The sequence below is a fragment of the Etheostoma spectabile genome, chromosome 2, assembly GCF_008692095.1.
Source record: "Etheostoma spectabile isolate EspeVRDwgs_2016 chromosome 2, UIUC_Espe_1.0, whole genome shotgun sequence".
NCBI lineage: Eukaryota > Metazoa > Chordata > Actinopteri > Perciformes > Percidae > Etheostoma > Etheostoma spectabile.
Window position 1 is genome coordinate 29938201 of NC_045734.1, and position 21985 is coordinate 29960185.

Sequence of the window (21985 nt, forward strand, 5' to 3'; positions counted from 1 at the left end):
CATTAATGTCTGATGACACATTGTGGTCCTTTTTTGGATTTATTACAGTATATATATTACATATTGCACCTTTAAAAGTCACGTTGACTCACTTTAGTTTTGTAAAAAGTAAAAGATGTCAAATAATAACACTGGTCATGATCAACACGTATTGTTTTACTATGAATAAAGGCTTGATGGAACTATTGATTTATTTGCTTGGTTTATTTGCATGCATAAATAAAAAGCCCACAAAAAAATAAATAGTGATGATTGTGTGGCCCTTCTTTGTAGGTTAAGATTGTTATCCAAAATCAGTGTGTTTCCTGGAGCTGTCTTTGTCAAAGCACAAAAGCCTCTTTAACAGAATAAAGGAACACTGATTTGTATTGTTATCCAGATAAATCCTGAAGCCTAAGACGCTCTGCTGTCCGCATACATGCAGAAAACATGGTTAACGGTTCCACTCCAACCTCCTCCGAGCAGTTTGCTTTGGCACATCAGATGCCAATGGGTAGCTATGGAATTAGCAGTTAACTTTCTAGAATGTGTTACAATGGGCAGTGCATATCTGACCAATGCAGATTATCTGAGACTATTGTAGTCCAGTTTGCATACTGTGTGCTGTATGTGTATGATTGGCCATGTGTCTTTACCACAAACACTGCATGATTATCCAAGTCCTGCCAAGTTCATGGCATGTAAAGGTATGCAACGTGGGTGTAAGGTTTATCATAAGTGTGTCTTTCTTACCGGATATATGGAAAAGCAAGAGCAACCATGTATGTGTTGTGTGTATTTACAGACTACTTCTGTGATCAGGTAGGAAGTGGAGTAATTCTGATATATGACACATGGAAAGGAACGTTGAGATTGACAGGCTAGACCATATTGTGATGGCTGGCTCCTTGGGGTCCTTCAGAAAAGGCCATGTCTCCAACACACACGCTAACGTGATTTCCATAGCTATTGGACCAGTCATATTATTTGAGACACTTTTGGGAGCAATTCTTTGATTAAAAGAACAGTTTGAGTGAGAGAGAGAAAGAGAGAGAGAAAGAAAAGATAGCTTCTCTGTGTGTGATCACACTGAGAACAAGAGAGACGAACACAGATTTTGAGAAAAAAAGAAGCTTATCTGACCTTTTCCAGTCAATGCCAACTTTCAGACAGACTCCATAAGGCCTGCAAACCATAAACATAATAATAGACCTCCATTATCATGCTTATCCTCATCTATTTACATCAACTGTACTCAGTGGCATATGGAAGGGTGTGTCTACAAAAGAGAAACCAATGAGGGAGCTTGGATGGCTCAAATAATAATAGTGTTAAAGATGTGACTCATTTAGATGTCTATAATGTGAAGAAACCTTAATATATCTTTAAAGCTTGAGTGAGAAAGATTTACGAGAGGCAGAGATGGGGCAAGATATCGATTTTAATACAGATCAGCAGCGTATTCTGCAAGAGACAAAGGTTGTGTGTGAGATATAAAGATGTTGAAAGGGGTGGTTCAGAATTTTGGACATGATACCTCATTTCCAAGTTAGCCAGTGTGTGTGTTTTTTTTTTATCAGTGGAGACAGTTTTCAACACTTTACATCCATTCTTTCCAGTTGCAGAGTTCGCTGTTGCTAGGCTAGTCCAAGTCAACAGTATCTGCTAGCCTCTCATTAAAAACAGTCTTACCCACTCACACAGTACACCAAAGGCAAATAAATTATAACGCCAGACTCCATCCATCCATCCATCCATCTTCATCCGCTTATCCGGTATCGGGTCGCGGGGGCAGCAGCTCCAGTAGGGGACCCCAAACTTCCCTTTCCCGAGCCACATCAACCAGCTCCGACTGGGGGATCCCGAGGCGTTCCCAGGCCAGGTTGGAGATATAATCTCTCCACCTAGTCCTGGGTCTTCCCCGAGGCCTCCTCCCAGCTGGACGTACCTGGACCACCTCCCTAGGGAGGCGCCCAGGAGGCATCCTTACCAGATGCCCCAACCACCTCAACTGGCTCCTTTCGACGCGAAGGAGCAGCGGCTCTACTCCGAGCTCCTCTCGGATGACTGAGCTTTTCACCCTATCTCTAAGGGAGACGCCAGCCACCCTCCTGAGGAAACCCATTTCGGCCGCTTGTACCCTGGCCCACGCCAGACTGTCGATGTAAATGTCTGTTGATAGAATATTGTTAGAAATAAAGCTACCCTTGCATCTCAGTGATTGTGTTACATTTTGAGGGACTATTTTCTCAGCAGCGGCGGAAATTTACTTTTCTCCTGTTAGTCGTACTGCGCCAAAAAGTAAACAGAGAACTACACAACATTTGGGACACCTATATAGCTAGTAGTAGCCTTGTATGTTATTGAAGCATTGGATTGGAAATGAAGGACTAGGAAACCTGGTGATTCAGTGTGCATTAGAAATTGTAAAAATAAACCAAAAAGATGGGCACCACCCGTCTCTCGATGTTCTGTCATGATTCTCTACGGCACTCTTTCTCTTTCTGCCCTTTTGGCATCCATCTCTATTAGTTCTTTGTCTGTAACGATTGCGTGACCAGAGACATGACAAACCCTGGGGAACTACTGGGGATGTATTTGAAAGATGGAGACAACAATTTAATTTGTGTTTGCAACGTTCAGCCAGTTCAGCGGCCGTAGCCGACGAATGGTGAGTAATTTTGAGCCAACGAAGGGTGGCTGTAAACCAGGAAGAGAGGACTGTGAGATTGCACTGTTTTTTGTTTGTTGCTGCAATTATAAGCCGAGAAAGTGTGTCTGTTAGTCAGATAGAGAGGACATGGATTTGACGGTGTTTATATTCATAAGATTATTTTTTGGGGCATTTTAAGCCTTTAAATCAGGACAGATGAAGTCATGAAAGGGGAGAGGGGACGGCGATGTCATGATGTTTTAGCGGTTGTTGCAGCACTTTTAAGCAGAGATAGGGTGGCTGTCATTTGGGTACAGAGTTCTGCGTTAGCACAGGCTTTAATGACTGTCAACATAGCCTGCATCTACCGTTAGCTACTCCGCTGTGCTGAGGAGTAATGTACATAGACAGTTAAAGAAATGGAACAACAGAACCCGTCGCTCTGGACGGAGACCAGTGAAGGATAATAGAAGCACTTTTCCGGTGATAGCTGAGCGTTACTGCACAGCCTCCAACTGAGCTTGACGACGTAGATGTGACGCGAGCAACCTGTCTGAAAGTTGTAAGTCTTCTGGTAGCTGTGCAAGAGAAATGTCAATCATTCCCAATCAGCAGAGACGGAGAGCTTAGGTATATGTTAGGAGATAACATAGACACAGGCTAATTACCGCTAACTAAAATAATAGGTAACATTATTAATTAAACCTAAACAGCTAATGTAAGTCGAAACTGCCTGCAAGCTTATCCTGTACTGTTTGGTAATGTCCTCTACTATGCGACAATAAGGCTTTAGAAATAAACAGACAGACAAATAGAGTCTTTAAACGCTTCAGATGTAAAGTTATATGCTGTCAAAGTGACATCAAAATGAATGGCAGTCAATGGAATGCTAAACGACAGGTGATGGCTTGTTAGCATCAAAATGGCTCCATAGGGGCTACGCTTCGTGAAGGCTTTCTTACCCCCTTGGTAACACCTGGCTCTGTTGGACAAGCATCTAGGAACATTGTTGTGGATGCTGCGGTCTCAGCCTGGCAACCTCCGTGATCTTTGAGCAGGAGGGGGCGGGGGAGATGAATCCATCCAGTATTTAGAATTTGGACAGTGGTAACTATTTCAAACAAGCTAATAGTCAGTATTACACATTGCACCTTTAAGGGAACCTTAAGAGAAAGTCACCGCAGTGCTTTGAGTCAAGACAGAACAACAATTAACACAAACTCATTTTATTTGATTTTTTTACCAGGAAGTCCCATTGAAATCAAAAATGTATTCTACAGTCCAAGAAAGACCTGGCCAATGCTGCTGCCGTACAAATACAGGATTGATTTTAACATTTTGTATTTGTTTTTAAAGCCATTCATCGTCAGGCTCCACAGAACATTTCAGAACTCCTCAGTCCCTACTCCAATTCCAGTTCTCTTAGATCCTCGAATCAGTTGTTTTTAACTGTTCCTCGATCAAGGTTAGTGCGTAAGGGAGATCGTGCCTTTTCTGTAACAGCTCCAAAGCTTTGGAATAATCCCCCACTTTGTCTCAGATGTTCCCCCTCCATTGATAGTTTAACACATCTCAAGACATATGTGTTCTCGCTGGCCTTTGGTTGCTCTTAGAGGTTTTTAACATTTTAATAACACATTGTACTGTATTGTCATGCTTTTCTTGCTATTTTATTTGTATTTGTGTTATTTTATGACTCCTTTATTTGCTTGGACCTTAATTGTTATGCTGTGCACTTCAATTCTTTCAGTACTTTGGTCAACTTTTGTTGTTTTAAAAGTGCTATAAAGATAAACTTGACTTGAAAAAAACTTTACAATTATGCAAATGCTCTATATGGAAATAAAAATTAAATATAGGAGATACAAAGGACAGGATACAGTCACCACCAACATGAGCTGTTTTTTCACAATTTGGAAATTCTGCATCTAACAGAAATTGTTATTGATTAGTTGCAATAATGTAATATTTACAGTTTTGCATCTGTGAACCTCTTTAAAGTAATCCTTGCATGTTTGAAAGGGTGGATCAAGAAGAAATAAGAATTGCCTGCAACAGTACCGAATGCATGCTTTTAAGTGAAAGTTGAAACCTTTACGTCCAACAGAGGCACTCTGTGTACAGTACTGTAATTGGGCTTTTTGCAAAAGTGAATTATTTCTTCATATTATAAGAGGAGACCCAAAAAGTGGGTCATGGTCCCTGTTTTTGGTGGGTCCTACCATAACAAGAGAGCGTCCTAATGAGCTTGAGTCCATGGGAGAAGCCAAATTTATTCCATTTCTGTCCCAAGCTGAGAATGTTTAAAGAGCCGCCACAGTAGGGGATTTTCAAGCGGCCCCTCCTGTGATTCTTCAAATACTGCAACCGTCAAATGGCTTGGCTTGGGATTTAATATATCACACAGAGGATAGCCCTCTACACCACTCAAATATTCAAGGCAATTCTATCCTGTTCTCATCGTCCTCTTTGCTGTAGGCCTTTAATGATGGGTCAGGACCAAAAAATGGGTCATGGGATTTTTTGTATCGACTCCCCGCATAGCTGGTGTGTTTTCTTGACCCTATCACCCAGGGTGACAACCTACATTCTCTGTGTTGGTCTCAACATGACCAGAGTGTTGTACTGTGCTAACATGTTTTTGAAGGCCTACTGACATAAGATTAGATTAAATTGTGACCACATACACAGAAATCTAACATGTTATCCTCCAACAAAGTATGTTAACACAGGGAAATAAATGTTGTCGTTTTCAGCATGACTGTAACGTTTAAAGGTCTGACTGATCAGACATTTCTGCTGGGCTGTTTTGCTTTGCAAGCGTCTTTAATAAACCAAATCTATCATTAGGAAGAGCACCATTTCACCGTCAGACTGACCTCTGATTTAGCATCCGTCATCTTCCTTAGTCTGTGGCCCAACGAGTAAATTAGCTCTCCAAGCTAATGTTAGTGAAAGTGTGACTTACAAAAAGCAGCAAACATGTATTTAGATTGTAGAGAAACAGATGAGAGTATTTCATATTGTTCCTCATCCCCCTTTGCCATGCATGGATAATGTAGATGGTGTATGAATCCCTTAAAACATTGGCACTCAAAAACTTGATATGAGCATTCTGTCTGCAGTTTGGATTTGATTGGTAGAGATCAACCTAACAAGGACGCTTTTCATTCAGCAATGCATTCTCATGAACGGGTTCGTAGAATATTGTACAAAAAGTTATGGACACTAAAACACATGATATCATACGGAAACTATGAGACCGCTGGCTGGTCACGTGGCATTGGCTACAGAGCTCTGTGGCACCAAAGGTTAGTTGCTAGCTGTTTAATCCACTACAGAGCTTTGGGAGAGCTCCTCGTTACAGCAGCACTTAGGCAAGAAAAAGGGAGCGTTATGCAGGGACGAAAGTCTTGATTTGGATTAAAACAACCCCAAGGAACACACATTTCACACATTTCCAGGTGGTGAACTCCGCTCCCAAAGTCCTGTGTGCTTAACTCTTTAAACGTGTGGATCATGAGAACAGGCTGCATTCAGTAAGAAAGGCAGAAGTAGTGTGACAGTAGTTACGTGCCAAAAAAACACTAGGGAAGGAGGTCAGTGTAAAGTTGCTTTTCTTTCAGCTACGCCCAATATCTTTCCCCACACTTCACCAAGTAGTTTTGTGCCTAAACCTGACCACACCTATAACTGCACCAGTGGCAATCATAAAACATATGAATCTTTTTTGTAATTAGAGGGCCCTGACTAAACATGTTGTCCTGCAGATAGCTATAACCCTAATCTTTTCCTAATATTTACCACTTTTAGTGACTTACCTTAACCATACTTTAACTATTGTTTATTTGCCATAACCAAACTGTTCCACAGTTTAGTGGTATTTTTCGATACCAATGTACTGTCTTGCAATACTCTCATGGCAGCTCAGCCTACACCACAATACAGTAGGTTAGTTAAACTGCAATCTTTAACAATTTACAGAAAATGTAGATTCACTTTCAATTTTTAAATGATGAGACATAATGTAATGATATACTATACATAAATATACATATGTAAAAATGTTTTTGGGAGGCATTTTCGGCCTTTATATTGACAGGACAGCAGAAGACATAAAAGGGGAGAGAGAAACGGGGGGGGGGGGATTAATGGTTGTTGGAGTCGAACCATCTGAGCACCAAGAGATAATATAATTCTAATAATCAAGGCCTTCTGCAATTATTGAAAAATACAAATTGTATCCCTGTAAAAGAAGTATTTTGCTAATAGCATCGTTGACGGTTCAAGTTTATAATTTTCAATTCTGCTTTATCATGGCCTGTTTCAAGCACTTCACAGACAAAAAGCATATACTTTCTTCAAACTATCCACTTTATCCATCACACGACAAAATGAAATTATACATTTAACGCCGTAGATGGAAATGTATTTGTGCTGTACTGTAAACACAAAAAGCAAAAAAACACAAGAAAAGACGATGGCAGACAAACGCATTGCAACAGAATGACTCATTAGTAAGTCTGTCTAGACAGAACTGCTGACAGAAAGGTGATTCAGAAAATGTAAAGATCAAAGACAAAAGAAAGAAAAGATACGTAGACACACCGACTTGTTCTGCATTGAACCTTCGCAGAAAGACAAAACGCCCCAGTACAGCTGCACGATCACAAAGGTTTGAGCGTTAACGCACAACACTGCATTAGACGGTGTGCCAGAGAGCAACACATGCTGACACATTTTGACATGTTGTTGAGTGTGAGTGCAAAACACACAATAAAAGCTAGTGATTTGTGGGAAGCTGTGTTTATAACTCAGCCCCTTTTAGTCAGAGTCATCGCCATAATGCTGGGGCTTTCATTGTGCTGTCTCAGGGTATCTGGGAGTGTTTAGCACCTTCACAAAAGGCTCTGAGCTTTAATGTTAGGCAGATAATCTTATCCTCATGTTGGTCTTGTTGGAACTGGGACTGACAGCTGAGACAGATACCTACCATTACTACCTACCATTACCTACTATTTCATATACTGTACTGTATGTAGTTCTATCACTGAGCTTAGACCCCATATCCTAGAATGGAAGCCCTTTATTTTAAACAGAGAAAATTGAAAATCCTGGTTAAGCTAAACTTTTTGAAGTTGCTATTTTTGAGATCACTTCCTTCATTATTTCTAAAGGATTATGGATACTTTTGCACTCACACTGTAAGAAATACAACATCCTTTTCTCTGCTTGGAAGATCAGAATTATAAAGCAATAAAAGCAGTGAACAATACTAACTTAATTTGATTGATTTATCTTAAAGGTCCAACATGTAATATATAAAATAAAAAAATCGAAATATATAGATATGTATAAATCAAAAAATGACCCCAATGCGACTTTAAGGAAATGTGCTAATTTGAATTACATTCTTTTCTGACAAAAATGCTAATGCCAGTATTTTGTCCTTTTGTAATTTCCATTCCGTGACAGAATGTCTGTTTGTGTTTTGGCCTGTGTGTTTTCATCAATTGCCCAGTTTGAGAGATATACCTGTCATCATAGCGCCCTGCAGATGTAATGTTGTAAGCAGCAAACAAACGAACGGGATCAATGGAGTTAGATTCTACCCAACTTAAAAAACCTGCATGTTTCGAACAGTTGCGTGACCAGAGACGTAACAAACCCCGGGTAAACATTGGAGATGTTTTTGAAAGATGCAGACAGCTTAGAGAACCAAGAGGATGCTGAGTTGGCTAATGTCCTCCTGAAAAGAAGCATTAGCTTCAGGTTAATTTATCACGGCTACAAGTGACAACATCCTTGTTCTCACATTGAATTATACAGCTAGAGTAACTGAGTTGTGTACTTGTAAAAACACCTGAGACCCAGCCAGTAAGGTGATCCCGACTGGTCCCGGCTAACTGCTAACGTTACCAGAGGACCAGGCAAGCGGGCCACGGCTGTTTACAACGTGTAGCCTGCTCAGCGGCCGTAGCTGACAATGGTGAGTTTTTTAAAACCAAGAGAGGGGGGGGTGTAAATCAGCAAGAGAGGACCGTGAGTTTGCAGTGTGTTTAGTGATTGTTGCTTTAATTCTAAGCCAATAACGTGTGTTCAGTCAGGTGGAGAAGACGAGTGAAGTAATGTTATTTTTAGTGGTTCTTACCGTAATTCTAAGCCAAGGAATTGTGTCTGTCAGTCGGGTACAAAGCTCCGTGTGAACTATTATGACTATCGATATAGCCAGCATCTAACGTTGGCAACTCTCCTGTGCTGAGAAGTAACGTCTAAAATATCAATATATAAACATGAAATGAAATGAAATGAACTTGCTGGCTTCTTGAAATTGTTTCTTTTTTCAAAAGGGCCCCCTACAGCCCTGAACAAACTTATGTTAATAAATGCAATGTTAACTGTCTGTTCATGTAGTGTTGGACTTGTTTAGGGTAGGCGAGGCTTTAGCACACAGACAATATTTAGGCAAGAGCGTAATCCTAGAAGGTTTAGCTGTCTAAAAGTTGAGTAAGTGTGCAATGTTTTCCACACTGATTTTTGGATCATTATACTGTAGTTTACAGTCACATGATTGCCCATGTGTAGCAGGTCTTTCAATAAGCTTGCTCACTGCTGAAACATAAACATTGAAGACCATTGAAACAGTGGTTCCATCTACCGTAGGCATCTTAAATATTGCTCCTCTCAACCAAATTGAGCTTTGTTTTAACCTAGATGCTAAAACATCTCTTCACACTCCTATGTTTCTTTCTAAACAGACCGGAGAACAAAAGACCTCTTCCACGCACACCAAAGCTTTTTCCCAGGGAAAACAAGCCACACACCACTCGGGCCCTGAGGCCAAAAAAATTATGTAAATCAATAAGCCATCAATCTGAAGGGCGAAAAGGTGAACATGGACACAGAGGTCAAATAAAGTTGGCTTGAAGACATATGAAAGATTCCAAGTCACTTGTCAGTAGGTGGGAAAGTTTGTAAGCTAAAAAAGAGCATGAGAAACGATTTACACAAACCACAGTCAGTCTCACTGTGGCCTTCTATCTGGCCCGTATCTAAAGTCACAATATGCAGTCATACTTGCAACTTTTGGTCTCAATTTTGATTCATTTACTTTTTATTGAACCGAGTAAAAGTCTATTTTTCAAGGGGAGATCTGTCTGAAATGGCAGCACTGGACCATTGTTACAACAATTATGACAAACAACACATTTCTGTTCTTCTCCAGCCAGAAGGGGGAACTCATTTGCAATTGTATCTCTTTGTGCAGTAAATAATCTATTGCTTGCAATACATGGAGAAGAAAGTCTTCCGACAGCTCCAAAGCTTTCTTGTTTAGCGTTCCCATTGTGTGTTGTTATTAGCACACACAACATTCAAGACTCTGTTGGGTTTTTCTAGAAATATGACTGCAATATGTCTTATGACTGCAATCTTACTTACAGCTGCTAAGAAAATGATTGGATACCACCTCATGATGTGTCTACTCGTACATGGACCCTTTCCTTTTTGGATTTTGTGTGTATGGAACTACAGCTCGCCTAAATGGAGCACCAGAAAAAAAGGGCTGAATCCTTGAAAGCCATGATGTAGCCTTCTTACCTCTATTTGCGTATGTGTTTGGTCCCTCATCTTATGTCTGTCTGTTTGTGTGTCTGCTTATGTGCGTGTTTCTGTATGTATTATTTGTACATGCGGACATCACTCTTACTGTTGTGTTTTTATTGTGTTTCCTTCCTTCCTGTCTTTCCTCTCTGTGTTCTCTGTGTCCATTCTCATGTCTCAGCATATTGTTTGTAATTGTTTGTAATCTTTAAATAAAAACCTTTGGTCACAAAAAAAGAAATATGACTGCACAATCTGACAACCCCACTACGGTGACATGGATTTTCAGATTGTATGTGCAACTACTGGCCACACTTTTACACTACATTATAATAAGCTGAAAATTACCAAATTAATTTGATTATAAATCAAAAAAGTGACCTCACTTCTACTTCGAAGTGAAGTACTTAAACTATTATTATTCCAATTATACTGAATAACAGACCTTTACATCACCATTGAAAGTGAGTACTCTACAAAGCTTTGAAATGAACATGTTTTTAGTCAAATTGCATTTTAATTTCTGTAACTCTGAGTTTGTGTGACATTAGCCTACAATGCCACTATTTCACTAAAGATGACTTAAGAGATATTGATGCAACATTTGGAGCACAGTACAGATATTGTGATTTTTAAATTAATTCCATTTTAGATTTTCCAAGAATAATAGAGCATTATGTATTCACTGACATTAGTATTACAAAATATCCATGTCAATGACTTTAAAAGTGTGTTTTTTGTTGCTCCTGTTTGGGCAGAGATGGAGATGCATTCTGTTATAACCCAGTGTTGAATAGATATTGATGTAGTTGTGTGAAGAAGCAGTGTAACTGACATGATGAAAGAAACCAATGCACCTGACAACATAAAGCTGGTGATAGAGATAAAGAACTGCCTTTGAGAACAATAAGCTGTGTGTGTTTGTGCATATAGGTGTGTAGCACGTGTGTGCGTGCCTGCGTGTGTAATTGGCACACTCACGCGCATGCATGCACACACACGTGCTACACACCTATATGCACAAACACACACAGCTTATTGTTCTCAAAGGCAGATTTAGCGCAAATGGCTAAATCTTACCGTCTGTCATCCCCTTTTATTTGCCATGTAAAAGTGCCCAGTCAGCAGGGCTTAGTGTAGAGCCCCCAGCTTGGATAGTTTTCTCCCCAGACACAACACACTCTGCCCCGAAAGGCAAAACCTGACAGCTGGATATTGGCCATTTTTCATGTAAATGGTGTTCACTGACAACACCTTTTTTTCTTTAACACTGTTTGATTTTCTTGCCCTTCCATCCTTCCTCACAAAGCCACTGTCTAAATAGAAACAAGATTATTTTGATGTGTTTGCCCGGCTGTTTCATGCCTCTAATAGTTTAACTGGCTGTCATTTCTTTCTTTTGTCGAACTTTACATTTGCAATGCATAGTCCTCTTTGGCTCTGCTGGAAGCAAGACCTCAGGGCACAGCAAATGCAAAGGGCCATGTGAGCAAGCATATGTGCAAGCATTTGAAATTTAGTATAAATACCGTAATTTCTCAAACAAAGACCGGTAAATAATTAAAAGCCTCTGATAGTGGCCGGGGGCATTGTCAACACGGAAAAATAAAGGCCGGCCTCAAATTAAGGCCAGGGAAAAATTTGAGTGGGTAATCTCCTAAGTGCCTTTCATATAATATGTGCTCAAGTTTACCCTGATGTACATTTCTACCAATTTAATTTAACAGATTCAACAATATATTCAGACTTTTTTCCACACTTTGTTTTTCTGGGTTTTGTATGGTGATATTTTTTTGTTAGGCTAAATTTGTTGTCACATACAGCAAACATCTCCTCACTATCTGCTAGCTGCCTGTCCCCAGAACACACTGTAAAAAACATCTCCTTACTATCTGCTAGCTGCCTGTCCCCTGAAAACACTGTAAAAAACATCTCCTCACTATCTGCTAGCTGCCTGTCCCCTGAACACACTGTAAAAAACATCTCTTCACTATATGCTAGCTACCTGTCCCCAGAACACACTGTAAAAACATCTCCTCACTATCTCCTAGCTGCCTGTCCCCTGAACACACTGTAAAAAACATCTCCTCACTATCTGCTAGCTGCCTGTCCCCTAAACACTGTAAAAAACATCTCCTCACCATCTACTAGCTGCCTGTCCCCTGAACACACTGTAAAAAACATCTCCTTACTATCTGCTAGCTGCCTGTCCCCTGAACACACTGTAAAAACATCTCCTTACTATCTGCTAGCTGCCTGTCCCCTGAACACACTGTAAAAACATCTCCTCACTATCTGCTAGCTGCCTGTCCCCTGAAAACACTGTAAAAAACATCTCCTCACTATCTGCTAGCTGCCTGTCCCCTGAACACACTGTAAAAAACATCTCCTCACCATCTACTAGCTGCCTGTCCCCTGAACACACTGTAAAAAACATCTCCTCACTATCTATTAGCTGCCTGTCCCCTGAACACACTGTAAAAAAACATCTCCTCACTGTCTGCTAGATGCCTGTCCCCAGAACACACTGTAAAATATGTCTCACTATCTGCTAGCTACCTGTCCCCAGACCACACTGTAAAAAACACAGTCTCTGTATACAGCCCATCTACCCACACAGAAGCTTGAGTGAAGATATTGACCTCTTCTGAAGAGTTTATCATGTTTTTTTAATCCTCTGTGTCCTCCTTGGCTACTAACAACTGGATGGAGGAGGGATGGGGTTGCATGCATGATCACAGAAGGCATGTGTACCTGCACCCTACGCACGAAGGGGCAAGACAGCCAACTCTGCTCAGAGCGCAGAGCTGTTTTAGAATGGCGTATTTTCCGATGCTAAAATTACTGATTATTTACATGGAGTCTGGTGGGTTTAGAAAACGCAATTTCGCGGACGTTTATGTTTTAAGAAAGGATCTTAGTGTTTAACAGAAAGGTCGACATCATTAGAAATCCAACAATAATGTTGTCAGACACTTAGAATATTACTCTGAGTCACTCAGTGGCAAACAAGCACTTTTATGAACGTAAATACAAGCTGGACAATTATCCAATTAACTTACATTGTAACATGTTTCTCTGCTGCCAACTGCGGCGATCTCATTTAATACTGGATCAATGTCAAAGGAAAATATTTCCTCAATAGTTTGTATTGTATCCAAAACTCAATGAGCTGTTGCAGAAACAAACCTAAAGCAATGAAGCAAAAGCTGTCAGATAAATGTAGTTCAGTAAACATTACAACGTTCCCCTCTGAGGCGTAGAGGAGTACAGTATGAAGTAGCAGCAGGGGTGATTCTAGGATCGGACCTTTAGGGGGGGTCAGCCCCTAATAAGAACAGCTCTAGGTCTAGTGTCCCCATTTTAAGTTTTACAAAACTAAAAACATGATGTGTTTTGGAGGTATATACACTTCTGAGCTGAAAATGTCCCCAGATTTTGTCTGAGAAATCTGGTCACCTCAATGTAGACGTGCCGACAGTGTTGTTGTCTTTACTTAGAATTCCTCATGGGGGACACAGAAAGTACCAGCTACACCTTTGGCATGCTCAAAAAGACCCCAGGTATCAGTGTCTGGCCAAAACCAAACTGCAATAGCGGTCTTTAGGAAGTCTCAGACCCCCCCACGCCCATTCCCACCTGCAAAGTCTCCCAGTGGCAGGGAGTAACAAACCCCTTTCGGCCCTGTGATTGAAACATCCAGACTTGCAATGTATACAGACATGATATTGTGGTTTTAGCTGCTGCAAAGAAGTGTAGTACAACATGTAGCCTACTACACTGGGAACAATGCAGAGACGATTAGCAACGGCCCCTGTAGAAAGCGATGTTTCAATGTGCTCTGTCTGCAGTCTCATCCACTGCCGCTGTTTTACACAAACTACTCTGCAAATAGCAAACAGCTAAAACAAGCTATCAGTATGTAGTCTGTAGTCTGTAAACATTAGACTGTTTATCGTAGTTTGCAACAAATCTTAATGCGCCATAGTTAGACGCGCTTGGTTGGGACTCTGGGCGTCACTGTTTGACGCTCATCTTTAGATAGATAGATAGATAGATAGATAGATATTTATTGATCCCAAAAAATATGGGAAATTACAGTGTTACAGCAGCACACAAAATATACATACATACAATATACATGAAATAATAACAATAACAAAATATAAGAATAAAATATATCAACAAATATTTAAATATATACAAGATGGGAAAAAAACAAATGTGCAACTGTTTAAGTATAAGTATGCTAAAATGTAGATGAACCAATTGTGCCAGTTGCCCTTGTTGCAATATTGTGGTGTCTCAGAGTCTCATCTACCCCCCAGGGATGACGTGTTGAAGAGTTTTATTGTCTGAGGTAGGAATGATTTCCTGTAGCGGTCCGTGCGGCATTTAAACTGTCGGAGCCTCTTTGAGAAGCTGCTCCTCTGTTGGACCAATGGGGGGTGGAGAGGGTGGTCAGGGTTATCCATGATAGATAACAGTTTGTTCAGTGACCTCCTCTCCACCACAGCTTCAAACTTGTCCAGTTTGCAGCCGATCACGGAGCCAGCCTTCCTGATCAGTTTGTTCAGTCTGTTTGTGTCGCTGGCTCCGATGCTGCTGCCCCAGCAGATGGCGGAGGAGAACAGAGCGCTGGCCACAACAGACTGGTAGAACATCTCCAACATCCTGCTGCACACGTTGAAGGATCTCAGCTTCCTCAGGAAATAGAGTCTGCTCATCCCCTTCTTGTAAACAGCAGTGCTGTTGGTCTTCCAGGTATCTGTAATCCTCCTCCATATCCACGTCACTTCCCAATATGCAAAGGAGCAGCGGAGCCGTTCCCTTCCTCCTGAAGTCGATCACCATCTCTCTGGTCTTATCCACGTTCAGCAGCAGGTGATTCTTACCAGACCACTCCACAAAGTCACCCACCAGTGCCCTGTACTCCCCCTCCTGTCCATCCCTTATACACCCAACAACTGCAGAGTCATCAGAAAACTTCTGTAGGTGACGTAGGCCTACATTAAACTGACATGCGGGAAAGTTATGTTATGTTGTGTTATGAAAAGATGGTGAGTGGGGTGGAGTGACACTCTGGACAAGAACTGGGCACACATGTTGTTTGACCCATCCGCCACAACAACCAACCTCCTTAAGCAGATCTACTCTACCTATGTCTCGCTTAATACTACGTCATCTTACAGACACTGACCAAGCATCAGTATTTAACGAGTTGGGAGTGAGAACGGGTTGGCCTGCGTTCTTCATTCATTCTCACCTTATCTCAGGATTTTGATGTCAGGAATAAGATTTATTTTATTGACAATAGCTCAGTGATAATGGGCATTTCCAGAGCTTTCTCACTCTCAAATCAGCCTAATTAGCCTTAACGATTGTGGCGTACTTTCAAGATAACATCTCACACTGACCACAAACCATGCTCTTTGTGTGTGTGTGTGTGTGTGTGTGTGTGTGTGTGTGTGTGTGTGTGTGTGTGTGTGTGTGTGTGTGGTGTGTGTGTGTGTGTGTGTGTGTCAATGGGCCTCCAGGGTATTAATGCAGACAGACAACCTAACTTTCTTTTGACCATTTTTCTCTCTCCGTACTTCTCTTTTCATTCACTCTTTTTGATTGCTTACGTCCTGTTTTTCATGTTTACTCTCCCTTCTTCATTCTCTCTCTTTCTCCCCCCAGGGTTCTCTCCCTTTTGACCCATAGGAGGAATAAATCTGCATGATTTTCCTTCGGAAATGTCCCCAGATGTGGTGTGTCAGTGAGACAGATAGTGGTGTGTCAGTGGGTGTCTCAGTATTTGGACACGTGTGTGTGTGCATACATAAGTGCATGTGAGTGTTTGCTGAGTGTTTTAATAAACAGAATAAAGGTAATAATGTAAATGAGAAATATTTCATAAACATCAATATTATATTATCAAGGCTACAACCCGGTTTGCGATCTTTTTTTCACCTATCTTTTTATTGTTTCACAATACTTAATACGTGTCATACTACACAATACAAACGGAAAGAAATAAAGGAGAAAATAAGAAACAAATACTAAATTATGAAAGTATACTTTTACATTATTTTCTATTTTTATTTTGCTGTTTTCTGTCAAACATCCATCAACAAACAGTGAAATGTGGGAATGATTTTCCAGAATAAGAAGTTACCATTGGTTTGACTCTCATCTGACTGATGGTTGGTCCTTTTCATTGTACTAAGCAATTAGTTGTGGATTTATAATGTCATGAGCCTTTGTACAAGTAAATACAATTTTAACAATAATTGCTTTGATGTTGAAACTTTATCTATACATTTGTTTGATGGCTGAAAATATATCTGTAAAGTATGTTTGTATGTCTGTTCTGATTTGCATTCACCCTCTTGGGACCACGTCATCCATTTCAAACCATTTCAAATAAGTCCTCCATGTGATTCCAGACCCTTTTTAACCTATAGAATTACCATGTTTTTGTAAAAAAAAAAAAAGACAATTATGAATCCCAAAATCCAGTCGTGTAATCTGCTATTTCTCAGTGGCGCTGCTTCCTAGAAGCTGTCTGTGTTTTTAACCTGACAGCTAACGACTACTGCTTTCAAAGGGGGCTTCCGTGCTATCATAGCCTTCATCTTTCAGAAATTTAGTAATCTGGCCTGTAACTTAATTAACTTTGCAGAGACTTTGCACAATAACTCCACAGCAAAATATCCGCGATTCAACTGCTATTTAGTCATCCTTTTCTGTAAAAAAAACGGATTTGGCATTTTCAAAAGCCAAAAGCCTTCAACAGTGTTCTTTATGTGATGCATTTCTGTGAGATTTAATTTCCGTTTAGTCTTTTCTTTTCTCTATAGTCATTTAGCAATTTATACATTCATGTGACATCCCTGTAGCATGCATATCCTATACATTGTCAAAGTTGTCCTGAAAAAAAATATTGTTCTCCAATATATATTTAAAACCCTGTATCTGTAAAGCGTTTAACCCTTGTGTTGTCTTCCCGTCGCCCACGAAACATTATTATCACTTTTTCTGACATTTATGTCACTTTTTCAATGTTGTGGGTGCGTTTTTGGATGTTTTTTCCAAAGTTATTTGATATTTTTAATGTTGACATTTCCAGCACTTATTTCGAAAGTCCATTTTTTGTGACAAAAAAAACGAAAATGGGTTAAATTTGACCCAAGGACAACATGAGGGTTGAGTTATCATTTATTTTGCTGTTTTGGGCAGAATATCTTCTATTCTATTGGGCTCACATGCTGTTATTTCTTTTGTTTTAGTCGTGCAACAGAAAACTCAGACTGGACAGATAGTCTAGCTGGTTGTCTGGATTTACCCTGCAGAGACCTGAGGACCAGGTAACCATAGTCCTCAGAAATCAGCCGGAGGTTAGAACGCCAACACATAGAAAGAGGAACGTAACGGACATCTGGCTGAAATGAGAGTCATTGGATGGAATTTCCAGCGGCACATGATCAATCCCAGTAAATGAAACGTTGAAATAGACTAATAGTCAAGTAAAGCAGTGGGTATAACATTTCCCCGGCCAGACATATTTTCCAATTTTTGGAAGGTCTAATTTGGTGTTTGTCCAGGTGTGTCTCATTCAGTTTTTTGATAAAAGCTTACATAGCAATCCCACATTATGTCTTTCAAACCCAGCCTTTATATTTCCACTTCCCAGTCAAGTATCAGCTTAACAGTAAATACACATTTTTGGTGTTTGTTGGTATTAATTACCTCTAAATACATATCTTTAACCACAGCAGACAGATGATTTTCATGTATCCACCAATACCTAAGACATACACCTGAGCTGAAATCAATGGAGGGCGTCCAATATAAATAGCTGTATATGTGGCATGGCTCACAGTACTTTACACATAATCAATATTGCTAAGGCAATTTTCAGAACTGTGAACATCAAAAGACGCACTTTAGAATACAAACTGGTTGACCGACCGCATCTTGGCCAAGGCTCTCTGCTCGTTCATACAGGAAAGGAATAGCCATGAATGAATGAATGAATCCTTTAGTGATGTGCTCATTAGGTGAATGTACTGTATAGAACATGTTATTGTCCCAATGTGCAGAAAATCCTCCAATAGAAAGACCTAGGGTCCTAGGGTCTTTCTGTTGCATCAGGGTCAAAATGAACAGAATATAAAGGATTAAACATCCTATGTGTGGTATAAAAAAGAAAGAAAGAAAGAAAAAAAACAGAAAGAGAAAGAAAGAAAGAAAGAAAGAGAAAGAAAACCGCAATGACCTGTTTCTGGAAGAAGGCAACACACACACATACTCCGCTAAGTAAACACAGTTAGACCCCCTTAAGGCAAGTCCAGTCAAGTTCATCTGGCACTTAACACGTAACCATTAGTAAACTGATCTGTGAATGGGAATTTGTGCATTATGTGTATATGTACATAGGTGCATGGGAAACTGCTCTGACACAGGGACTTCCCCAAGTGGTTTCAAACATATTTTTATAGCTGTATGTGTGTCCACTTTCCCATGTGTGGAACATTCCTCTGAGCCACCTAACCACTTGAACCTAATAGTGTGTGTGTGTGTGTGTGTGTGTGTGTGTGTGTGTGTGTGTGTGTATCTTCATTATACACACAGACATGTAGAAGATTACAAGATTGAGTTTCAACCTAAAAGTACAAGACGGTCCATCTATCTATTTTCCTGTGTTTTGACACGTCATGTAAACGGTTCTTCCTTTAAAAGAGACTCTTGAGAACACAGATGTTGATGAACCCACACATTGCATTACAGCGTGCACCAGTGGGCTATGAGGCTCAGGTTAGGCACTTAGTGGTTAGGGAGAGAGGACCATATTTGACAAAAGATGTGTGAGGACCGTCTGAGTCAATTTCCTGAATTTAGTCTGTAAGCACACATACGTTTTCTTCAATTTCCTCTTCCCCAGGCACTTCATGCACAAACTTTCTGTATTAAGTCAACTTAAAAAAAGAAGACGTTTTAACATAGATGTACTGTATACTGACATTTAGTGAGTACAGCTGCAGTGTTTTGACATTATATTATATGTCTCATCCAGTATTCATACTTATGAACCCATATGTTGAAATGTCAAAACGTAGCAGATACAAATACCCAATGAAGATGTGATGTTGAAATGTCATAGCAGTTCTCTATTGTATCAAGATCTCTCCACTGTTACAAATTCCAAATGTACCGGGGATCCCCGTACATTTGGAATATGTACCATTTGGAATATGGAATATGGAATATTTAATGGTGGAGAGATAGTCTCTTCACTCAGAGAACCAAGGTTACGTAACCTAGCCATGCAAATGCCCGATGAAGACGTAATGTCACACTTTTTTCAACATTTGAAATTTTCAATGCATTGTTTTTTTGTTTTGTTTTTACTAACACCACCTTACTACCACTAGTTTTACACTTTGGAATCCATGGTCAATAACCCTCTTTTGCATTGAATTATACATAAAATTTGACGTAATATAGGATAAATTATTAATTATTTTGACTAATAGTTAAGATCAGAGGAGCGTATGTTGAGTGGATGAGTTTGGTCAGGATACTGATTTGAAAGCATTTCAATTTTCACCTGAAATTCAATGAAAGTCATCAACTGTATTTGCAAAGAGCGACGTATGGAAGCCAATCAATTTTTTGTGGTAATTTGGTTACAAAGAAACCCATGTTTCTGATATAGACATGTTTAAAAGGGGTCAAATTTGACCCAAGGACAACAGGAGGGTTAAAGTGGGCCGGAACGATCCGGAACGATGACGGCAACTTTGATTAATAAGTAAACACATCTAATAAGCAGTTTCATACATCGGCCCCCTTCGTTTAAAATAACGCCAAATATCCATTCCAGTGTTGCCCTTTTTCACTCTCAGCAGCCATCCCATTCTTGTAAAATACAGACGTTTGGACAACGGCTGTCAGCGTCAGAAACAACGACAAAATCACACAAAATCGTGTGTAGAACACACCGGGGTGAGCAGCAGCTACAGAGGGTTTGAAGATGACGTAGCATTAAGAGCAAACAACCCAGGACTTTCTCCCAGACCACGGGGGATTGTGTCCCACATGTCACCTTTTCTAAACCCAACTGTCCCCTTCCTCTTTTTCTAAGCACAACCGTCCGTTCTTGTCCAGCGTGTCATGAAAACGTAAACCCAACCACGACCTATTCCTTAACCTAACTGCGTCAAAAGTGACACCAATTCAATCAGGAGAGACATGTTTGCAGACATGCAGATAAGATTTATCGTACAGCTCAAATAAAATCTACAGTCTTTGGCAATTAGACTCCATCGCTATACAAATCTTTTGTATATCTATATATAGGGGTAGAGAACCATCAGACCCCCCAATGGAATCTAGACACCGGTGGTGGCGACGAAAGACCCCGAGGACCAGACCGAAGGTGGCTCTGGACAGGTTAGCTGGAGTAGATGACTGGAGGTGGAAGGGGGATGGAGGGTTGCGCTCTTTGCCTGCAACGACAGCTGATAGCAAAGGGAGAAACTGGTTTTTTAAAGCAGGATTTTGACTCTGTGATTGGTCCTTTCTATTGTGTAACAATTCAGATTGCTTTAGCAGGAAAGTGAACAGCAGCTGATTCGAGTTAGGTGGAGCATTGATTAAGAGTGAGGTCGTCCTTAAGTATTTACACTGAGATACATTTCAATCAGGAGAGAGTAGTTGCAGATATGTGACAGTTATACACAGCATGATGAAATATACATGTATTTGGATAACAGCTGAATTTATTTAGGAGTGCATCAATTTATAGTTAGGTCTTCCTGGAAGAATTTACGCCGAGTTAAATTAGTCCCGACCAAGCGTATTTAGATATGACACTCTGACTTTTAGCGTCAATAACAACGCCAAAGCCACCTGACCAAGCATCCATGTTTTACGCGATGGGAGTGAGAATGTGTTGCGCACCACAATGAGTCCATGAGCAAGGCAAACTGTCTGTGGTGAGTTCACATGTCTGTATTAATAGCAGGACAGTTGGGGCCACTATCTAAGTCAGTTGGACAGGTGAAGATCCCGCTGTTGGTTACGTATCGGTTCCAAACAGGCTTGTTAGCGTGCTGCAGATGCGCTGTTTTCAGCTGAGCTGGACCAGAGAGTATTCAGTTAAAACAGATCGCTGAGGTTGTTCTGCCCTCATTTTTCTCCACGAAGTTAACTGGAAGTGAATGCAGCCCCGGTGTGCTTTATGTGGACTGGCTGCGTCAGACTCTCTTTTAAAAATGTGGTTACTTAGGAGGCAATTTGGCCTTGCATGCTCTGTTTCATTTTGCATGCAGTTATCACACCAGTCATAATTTAGCTTTAATGAAAACTCAACTCCTGGCTGTTTTGAAAAAAATATCAAACAGCAAGTGAACTATAGCTGTATAGCTGTTTTTTGCACTTCTTTATTGAGAGTACAGATAAACAAACAAAACAATGCACATTCACAAATTCACTTAAAAATAGAGCTTTTGCCAATAAAACACCAAACCCTAGGAGCATAAACGTAAATAAAAAATAAAATAAAGAAAAAGACTGTTTCAAAGAAACTTTATTTTTTGGATTCTTGTCAGTTTGTATGATGAATAAATGTCCCCCCTCCGATTTTAGGGTTCCCCCACCAGCCAGATCCCACTTATACCAGTAAATGTCATTATGTTATAGCAGATACAAATACCCGATGAAGACGTGATGTGGAAACATGGTAGCAGATACAAATACCAT